Here is an 8,983-nt window from a genome sequence, read left to right on the forward strand (position 1 = left end):
CAGCAGAAGCAGCTGCCAGCCCTGGGCTCTGACAGCCTCGATCAGCTGAGACCTCCAGCCAGGAAAAGAGCTGGTCTGGAAGCAGGAGGAGAGAAGGAGGAGAAGGATTGGAGGCTTCCCACTCACCTGATTCCTGAGGAGGAGGTGAGAGAAGTGGATGCGAGAGCAGAGACTTGGGCTGCCTTTTATAGCAGTCCTGCACTGCCTCAGGCCCAGTAGCACCTTGGTGGAAGTAATAATTTTGTGACCAGCTCATGGCAAATGTGCACCATCCCAGCTAATGGCAGGCGCTGTGTCCCGGTTTCCTGCACTGCAGCCTTTTCATTTCCTGGCTAATTCCGCGTGCCTTCCTATGTGAAGGGTAATTTCTGTAGGTGCTGGGATGTGAGATTCAAGTATTTCCGGGGTAAAAACAATGCTGAGTGCATTTAGTATGCTCAGATCATTGGCTGGCAGCATCCTCTGTGGACAAGTGTGTTCACCTGTGTCATTCCTGTGGGTTTGTTTTTGTCTAAATTGTCAGGAAATGGGCATCACTCTCGTGCGTCTTGCCCACATGCTCAAAGACTGCCATGTGAGGGGACATGACCCATCATTTTCTCTTGATTTTCCCATCTCTTCGTGATGGTCACTCGCTGTTGCACACAGGTCTGCATCTGCTGGGAGGGTTGGAGCCTGTTGCTACTCTGACAGTGCTCATAGAAAAATTGTGTTGGCCTCATTTAGCTCATCCTCTTTCTGTGCACTCTCTGTGGGTCCTCTGCGAATACCAGGAGTTGTCTGGGACCTGATCCTTCTCCAGGATACCGAAGTAATTTTCTGCCACACTTGTCCCTAGTATCTCCTCAGCAGAGTTCCCAGAACTGCCCATCTTTTCTTTCTGCTCTTCTTTCTGTCTTTGCTGACTCTGTGTGAGCATACAGATCGTTGCATTATTCCACGCAGGTGTGTTTGAGCACACGCGTGTCATTCTGTGCTTGGGTGACCCTCCTGAGGGCATGTGCAGGTCGGAGCAATGAGACTCTGCCCTGGTGTGTTCATGATCTCAGAGAGAAACATGTTCCCTTTGACATCAGGAATGGCACTTGGTCTGGAATCTACAGCTGAATGGCCATGGCTTCAACCTGGCAGAGCACTGAAATCAGCTTTGGCCTCCTGCACTCTCCATCTACAGCTGAGTGTCCATGGCTTCAACCTGGCAGAGCACTGAAATCAGCTTTGGCCTCCTGCACTCTCCATTTCTTGCCTCATGGAAAGGGAGAAAGACCAAGGAAGCCTGCCCACTTCTGCAGGTTGTTATCATTCAGTGGATGCCCTTCTGGTGTAATGTTGCTGGTGACTGGGATGGGACACAGGCTCCTCCTGTCCGGGCCAATGCCAGATGCACTTCTACAGCTCACCGGTACTGACCGACTGAGCAGGGCTGAGACCTCCCAGCAAACGGGTCTTAGACTGAAGGAGCTCATGTTCAGGTGTTGCTCTGCTGTGAGATGTAGGACAGTTGGATCAACCCACATGGCATAGCTGAGTGCTGCTCCCTTCCCTTTAGAGGCCTTGCTGGGAACTTTGGCAGATGGTGCTGCCAGGAGGCTTCAGCCAGGTCCAACTTCTGTTTGCACAGGAGGAGCTCTCAAGCGAAAATTCTAATACTTGGCTCCGAACATCTGTGCCTGTATCTGGCCATGGAGCTCACCAATCTCAATTTGGACTCTGACATATGTGTGACTTCCCAGCTTGACTTGGGACCTTCCTTTCCTCTACGAACACTCCTGGCGACTGCTGGATGTTGTTGGAGCTTGAATACTGTCATGAGGCCTCATCCTGACCTTGACTCTCTGACTCACTGACTTGTCTTGCCCACTTGACTCCAGACACGTGTAAGACAGAAGCCTGAGGCAAAACATGAGCAGGACATCATAAAGTTTGTGCACACCTGCAGACCTGAGACCTTACTGGGATTTTGGAGAAAGCTGGGGTAGCTCTCCTGTCTGTGGTGTGCAGTGGCTGTGCAGAACAGAGGGCAAAATTGCAACCCTGAACTCCATAAATGCAGACTTTTGTTGCCTCAGGGACCTGCTAGGAAGAATCCTTTGGGAAAGTGCCCTGGGGGATTCAAAGAGGTCCAGGGAGAATGTGAAATACTGCAGTTAAGATCTCCAGGTAATAACATTATGGAAATGACCATAACTAGCTCCATCTGTTCAACTTGCCAAAGATACAAAGTAGATCTACCAAGGACTTTAGATGGTTGTATTTTTTGGAGCATTTCTTTCCAAATCTTACAGCATAATATCTTTTTTTAAGATAAGATCCAGGCACCCCTGGACTCCTCTCTCTGAGAAGGGGTTTAGAGAGCAAGGGGGTCTTCTCGGCACCTTGTGACTCAGTGGCCAGGCTTCTTTAATAAACTGTCTGAAGCTCCCTCTCCACCCGTGACAGATGGGCTCACATTGGAGCAGGGGAAAATGGGGGGAGGAAGGATGGACAGAAATGTTGTGTTCTTCCTTTTTTGTTGAAATAATTTTTATTCTCAAAGCTTTCCTCTTGGGAGGTAATTCTGATCAAGTGTAGCTAAAACTTCTTTACCACCACAGTGATATGAATGGCCAAATATTCTCCTTGAGAGGCATTTGACAATTCCTTCATGCTTGAGGATGGCTTCAAATACCTGAGCAATAATTACATGAAACCTTAAAGCTCTCTAGTGGTTCTTCCTAGGGATTCTGGGGGCACCAAGAGCTGCTCTGCATGAAGCAGTGTCTCAATATTGTACTCCCGGGGCTGAAGAGGGTGATGTTTCTGGGACAAGCAGACTCCCCACTGCCTGCAATTGTTGAGACTGGGACATCAGAAATTATGCTGTGCATTCATGATTCTGTCAGTGATGTCCTTTGATTGAGGCCTCACTGTCGGAGGTTAGGGTTTTTCCTTTTGTTTTTCTTTCTCTAAGGGAGTTTTCCCCCATTTTGTTGCTAAGAAACAATAATGACCAGGTACTTAAGAGAGACAAAAGAAGTTGCCAAGCAATTGGAGGAGAGCACCTGACCGCACTTCTCTTATATGAGAGTTTCTCTTGGCGGGGCAGAGGTACTGAGAGAATTGGGCTGGGAAAAACAGGGGCTGGGGAAGCTGGGAGCTCTCTTGTGTTCTAGGCATTCAGAGGGGAAGGAGGCTGCAGTCACTATGGGAGGAATTCGCCACCACTGTGGGGTTCTGTCTTCTGCTGCCTTCTACCACCATGAGTGGAGCTCTGCTTGTAAGAGCAGCCGTTGCACTGGGGCCTTATTAACACCCTGCCTTACCAGACAGGGGACCCTTTAGCATCTGCTCAGGTGCCTCAGGGGAAACCCTGAGATCCCCGAGCCCCTTTCCCCTCCCAGGCGGTCTCTCTCTGCCATGTTCAGGAGCTGGGCTGCCTCTGCCCAGCCCCCGCCGTTTCTCTGCCACTGCTCCGGGTTTTTGCTACACTGTAGTCTGCACCCCCTGCCTGTTGGGACACCCTGCAGTTCCAGCTACAGCTGCAGGGTGTCTGCTACCTCTTGATCGCTCCCCTGGGTGAGCCCGCCCTGCCGTTCCAGCTTGCTACTCCGAGATTCCTGCTACAGCTCCTTCTGCTGCCCAGGGGGGGGCACCGGGCCTGGCTGTCCCTGAGGGTTTGTGAAGGAGCCCCTTTCCCATCCCTTCCGCCGGCTGTGCTCGCCATTGTCCACCTGAAAAGGATGGCCGAGTTCGTGCCACAGCGTCCCCTGCAGGCAGGGGGGAATCACCGCACCCGCCCTGTCCGGCTGGGAGCCACCAGCGCCCCTGCCGGCCGTGAACGGAACTGCACCGAGGGGAAAGTGCTTAAAGAGCGGGAAGAGACTGCTTATTGGGTTTTCTGCTCTTCTTTGTTGTTGTTACCATTGTTGTTGTTGGTTTGCCTTGTTATACATACACACACTAATAAAAAACGGTTATTCCTTTTCCCATATCTTTTCCTGAAAGCCCCTTAATTTCAGAGTTATAATAATTCTGAGGGAAGGGGATCATATTTTCCATTCCAAAAGAGGCTCCTGCTCTCCTTGTCAGACACCTATCTTTCAAACCAAGACACCCACTATCTGCAAATTGCTCTGTTACGCCATTGTCATGAAAAAGAAAATCTGCTTCCTGCAAGCCCTGGTCATGTGGACATTGGTTTTGGGGTCATCTTCACCCAGGTAGTTCTCCTGCTGACTGGCCCTTCTGCAGCAGCAAAGGCATTGCTTAATCCAAGGCCCCTGGTGTGGCCTTCGCTGATCCTGATCCAGCAGCTGCTCCCACCCTGTTGTTTGTGTCAAAGATGACCAAAGGGCTGAAGAACGTGTGCTGAGGAAAGTGTCCTGGTTTAAATACAGGTGTTTGCCAAGGAAGGCAGGAACCTTCCTGAAATGGAAAAATGACACCCTCCCTCCAAATTATTATAACTTTGAAATTAACAGGGCTTTCAGGCAAAGATATGGGAAAAGAAATAACAGTTCTTTACTAGAACATATATATACACACATGTAACAAGACAGACAAGCAACAACAACAACAGCAACAACATGAACAAAAAGGAAAAACCCAGTAATAGCCTTTTCCCACCTGTCAAGCACTTTCCCCTTTGGTGTAGTTACAACCACAACCAGCAGCAGGTGCTGTTGGCTCGTGTCGAGGCAGAGAGGCTGCAGTGACTCCCCCACAGTTTCAGGGGACACTCCGGTGCAAGATAGGGACCTCTGTGGTAGTGATGGCAGCTCAGATGAGGAAGAGGGAAGAAGGGTCAACTCCCCCCAGCACCCACCTGAGACGTGATCGGTCTTCAGCACTGCTAACAGCAGCTGGTACACACTGGGAAGGGAGGCAGGGCTTTATCCCAATGTCGCACTACCCTACACAGAAAAGGTCCAGCGGGGCTGTTGCTCTGGCTCCAGGCAGCCGTCTACGTGGCAGCTTCAGGGGAGGAGGGGGGAAGGGATGACCCCCCCAGGCACCCAGGTGGACCATGTTGGTCTCTTGGTGTTTCTCTCTTGCAAGCAAATGGGCTCACAAGCTGGCGACAGGCACAGCTCCACGGCAGTGTTGGAAAAAAATCGCTGTGCAGGAGAGGTCCAAGGCAAAGAACCACCACATGACCATCTCTTCTCCCAACCCAGCAAAGACTGAACTACCTCCAGCTAACAAACTGAAAAAACCCACACTGCTTCACTTCCCCATCCCCCCGCTCTTTCCCCCCTCCAACCCCCAGAACAATTCTGACGGTATACCGAAGCACTTAGCCATGTCTTTAGTATCTTGATCATGGTCCATTCATCATCTCCCTGGCACCAAATAGGAAGAAAATTCCCTGAGAGAAAAAAAGCCCAAAACAAAAACCTAACCCCCAAGAGAAAGATTGAAGGAATGCAGTCTTTTCTCCCTGGAGAACCAGAGGCTTGGGCAGGACCTCATCACAGTATTTTAGTAATTAAATGGGATCTACCAAGAGGACTGAGACTTTCTCAGCACAATCATAGAATCCTAGAATCATAGAAGATACTGAGTTGGAAGGGACCCATCAGGAGCATCAAGTCCAACTCCTGGCCCTGCACAGGACACCCCAAGAGTCCCACCAAGTACCTGAGAGTGTTATCCAAACACTTCCTGAGCTCCATCGGGTTTGGTGCAGAGAGCACTTCCCTGGGGAGCCTGTTCCAGTGCTCAACCACCAAAAACCCTCTGGGTGAAGAACATTTTCCTGATATCCAACCTAAATCTCCCACATCTCAGCTCCAGCCATTTCCTCAAGTCCTGTCACTGGTCATGAGAGTGAAGAGTTTGGTTCTTGCCCCTCTGGTGCCCCTCAGAAGGATGTCAAAGACCACAATGAGGTCTGACCTCAGTCTCATCTTCCCCAGGCTGAATGGGCCAAGCGATCCCAGCCACTCCTCATACGGATCCTCCAGACCCTTCCCCATCCTCATGGCCTCCCTTGGTCACTCTCTAGTAGCTTACCGTCTTTTTTATATTGTGGTTCCCAAATGGAGCCAGGTAGAGGGGCTGCCCACAGGGGACACGCCCACGGTGAAGAGGAACTGGAGATGATTTGATTCTGGCAACTGAGACCAGTGCTTGAGCAACAGGTCTCACTAGGAGCAGGTGAAGCCTTCATTTCTGGACACAGCAAGATGTGCCAGCACCCAGTTAGAAGGACAAAGCCAGCTGCTGTCTCTGCCCAGCGGTCTAGGAAGGAGGAGCATATATGGAAGGCCACATGAATCACAGAATGCTGTGAACCTGAGCTGGTATTTGGAGCCCAGCAATGTCTTTGGGAGTTCATTTTCTGCACCCAGGAGAATGTGGAAACCCAGGGAATGATGGGATTTGGAGCACTGCCTGGGGCTGAAGGCCAAGGACCAAACAGAAATTTTCAAGTACAGCTGAAAACATTCCTAAATGTTGGCATTAGTAGTGAAGCCACAAGTCATTTGCACAGGGAAGATGGACACCTGGAACAAAACATTAGATCCTTTTGGGGGTGTCAGGTTCATGGCAATGGGAACTCCAGTGCACAGACTGAGTTGTTACCAATCCTAACTTATGACTCACCTCAGCCCTGCATGTCTGGGCAGCAGCTGGGCCCTGCCAGGCACTGAGAGATTGTGTGATGTTTGGATCTCATCCACTTTTTCCCAGGTGTGCTGGCCACAGACCCTAGGCCAGGTAATGAAGGAAGGATGGGAAGAGATGAGGCTGTGGGGTGTCCCCTGGTGTTGTTGTTTCCCATCCCCACTCCTGAAACACTTTGGAGCCATAGTTTCCATGATGGCCTTTGGCTGCTGAGTAGCCAGGGATGTTCTTCATCAGCTCCAAGGGAAAAGGGCACAAAGTAAAATCCACTGCAGCAAGCCCCACCCATTGCTTTCTCTACCTTTTTTCTTGAGCAGACTGGAAGAGTTGCCAGAGAAAAATAGATGACTCAGAGGCCAAGGCTTAAATGCAGTGCAACTTTAATAAGTCTAAAGAAGAAAAGGAGATGGCGCACAGAGAGCACCAGGAGCAGCCACTAAGATGGAGCTCCCATGTGGTGTTCTTTGGACTGCCCTGCAGAGGGAGGAAGGGTGAGAGGTCCACATGAGACTGCCCTGGAGAGAGAGGGACAGAAAAGGACAGAAGAGTAGAAGAAAGAAGAGATGGTCCAAAGCTCTAAATACAATGTCCTGAAGCTCTATCTCCTGCCCAAAACCATGCTCTGAGCTCATGGAGGTTCTTGCTCAAGGAGGTTGCCAGCAGATTTAGCAGGGGGGACAGCATCTGCCGCCATAGCCGCTGGTGATGCAGGAGATGTCAAAGCCGCCAGAGTTGATGGGCACTCCGCCAGAGCTGAGGATGCTGCCAACGGCAGCAGAGGTGGAGGATCCCACCACGGTGTTCTGTGGGAAGGAGCTGAGGATGGGCCCGGGCAGGGTCACCACGACTGCGGAGGGCTGGATGGCCACGGTGGAGCTCTGGCACTGCCTGACACAGCACTCATTGCAGCTGTTGGCCGTCACAGGTGCACCTGGCACAGAGGGCAGGGAGAAGCAGAATGTAAGGACGCTTGAGAAGCAGCAGTGCCCCCAAGCACCCTGCAGCCAAGGCACCTCCTGGCCCACACTGCAGTGCCCACCTCAAAGCCCAGGAGCCACCTCAGCCAAGTCCCAGCCTCTCTCTGCACAAGATCTTCTCCCCCCTGCCTTCTCCCAGCAGAAGCAGCTGCCAGCCCTGGGCTCTGACAGCCTCAATCAGCTGAGACCTCCAGCCAGGAAAGAGCTGGTCTGGAAGCAGGAGGAGAGAAGGAGGAGAAGGATTGGAGGCTTCCCACTCACCTGATTCCTGAGGAGGAGGTGAGAGAAGTGGATGCGAGAGCAGAGACTTGGGCTGCCTTTTATAGCAATCCTGCACTGCCTCAGGCCCAGTAGCACCTTGGTGGAAGTAATAATTTTGTGACCAGCTCATGGCAAATGTGCACCATCCCAGCTAATGGCAGGCGCTGTGTCCTGGTTTCCTGCACTGCGGCCTTTTCATTTCCTGGCTAATTCCGCATGTTTTCCTTGCTGTGATGAGAGGCTCAATAATTTCCAGGGCAGAAAAACGTCAGCAGAGGCAAAAGGCTCTGATCAAGGGCCGGTGGCATTCCATGCGGGCATGTGAGGTGAATCTGTGTAATTCCTTTGGGCTTTTTTTTGGCAAAAGTGTCAGGAAATGGGCATCACTCCTGTGCTTCACTTCCACATGCCCAGGGACTCCCATGTGTTGGGACATGCTGTATCTCCACAGCAGAGTTCCCAGCTGGTGACATTTCTTGGCCTTATATGAGGGCACAGATTTTTGTTTGGCTCCATGCAATTATGTGTAAGCACATGTGTGTCTGTCTGAGCTTGGGAACCCTCATCCTGAGAGTATCTCCAGGTCATGGCCAGGGGACTCTCCCCTGGTGTGTCCTTGAGCCCCAAAGTGTTGCCAGTTGTACTTGCAGAAGGAGCCAATCTCCAGCCAAATGGGGCAGCCTTCAACCTTGTAGAGAAGTGTCCAGGGAACTGAAACACAGCCTCTGCCTCCTGTACCCTCCCTTTCTTGCTTTATGTTCAGGGAGAAAGGCCAATAAATCCTGCTGGCCTCTGCAGGCTGTCATCCCTGAATCAATCCCCTCTGGTGTAATGTTGCTGGTGACTGGGATGGGACACAGCCTCCTCATGTCAGGGCCAATGCAAGATGCACTTCTACAGCTCAGCAGCTTGGTGCTGAGGCAAAGGTTGAGAGTTCCTACAAGTATGTATTGAACTGAAGGCACCATGTTCATGTATTGCTCTGCTGTGAGATGTAGAAGAGTTTCTCTGGATGAGTCAACAACTTTGAGTCAAACTTCTTTGATTTTCTATGCCAGCTTTTCCATATCCCTCCAAAAAACTAAATCTCAGGGCCTAGCAATTGTGATTCGGGAGCAGGAAAATGTGATTTATGA

General features: G+C 51.1%; 1 long non-coding RNA gene across 1 annotated transcript in view; it reads left to right on the forward strand.

Annotated features, from left to right (window-relative positions):
• Window positions 1-7,326, forward strand: part of LOC108445877 — a 22,530-nt gene extending 15,204 nt beyond the window's left edge. Inside the window, exon 2 of the long non-coding RNA XR_001860908.1 lies at window positions 7,237-7,326. This is a non-coding gene — a long non-coding RNA (uncharacterized LOC108445877). The remainder of the gene's footprint in view (window positions 1-7,236) is intronic.
• Window positions 7,327-8,983: the final 1,657 nt, after the last annotated feature.

The sequence above is a fragment of the Corvus brachyrhynchos genome, unplaced genomic scaffold (assembly GCF_000691975.1).
Source record: "Corvus brachyrhynchos isolate BGI_N302 unplaced genomic scaffold, ASM69197v1 scaffold861, whole genome shotgun sequence".
Taxonomy (NCBI): Eukaryota; Metazoa; Chordata; class Aves; order Passeriformes; family Corvidae; genus Corvus; species Corvus brachyrhynchos.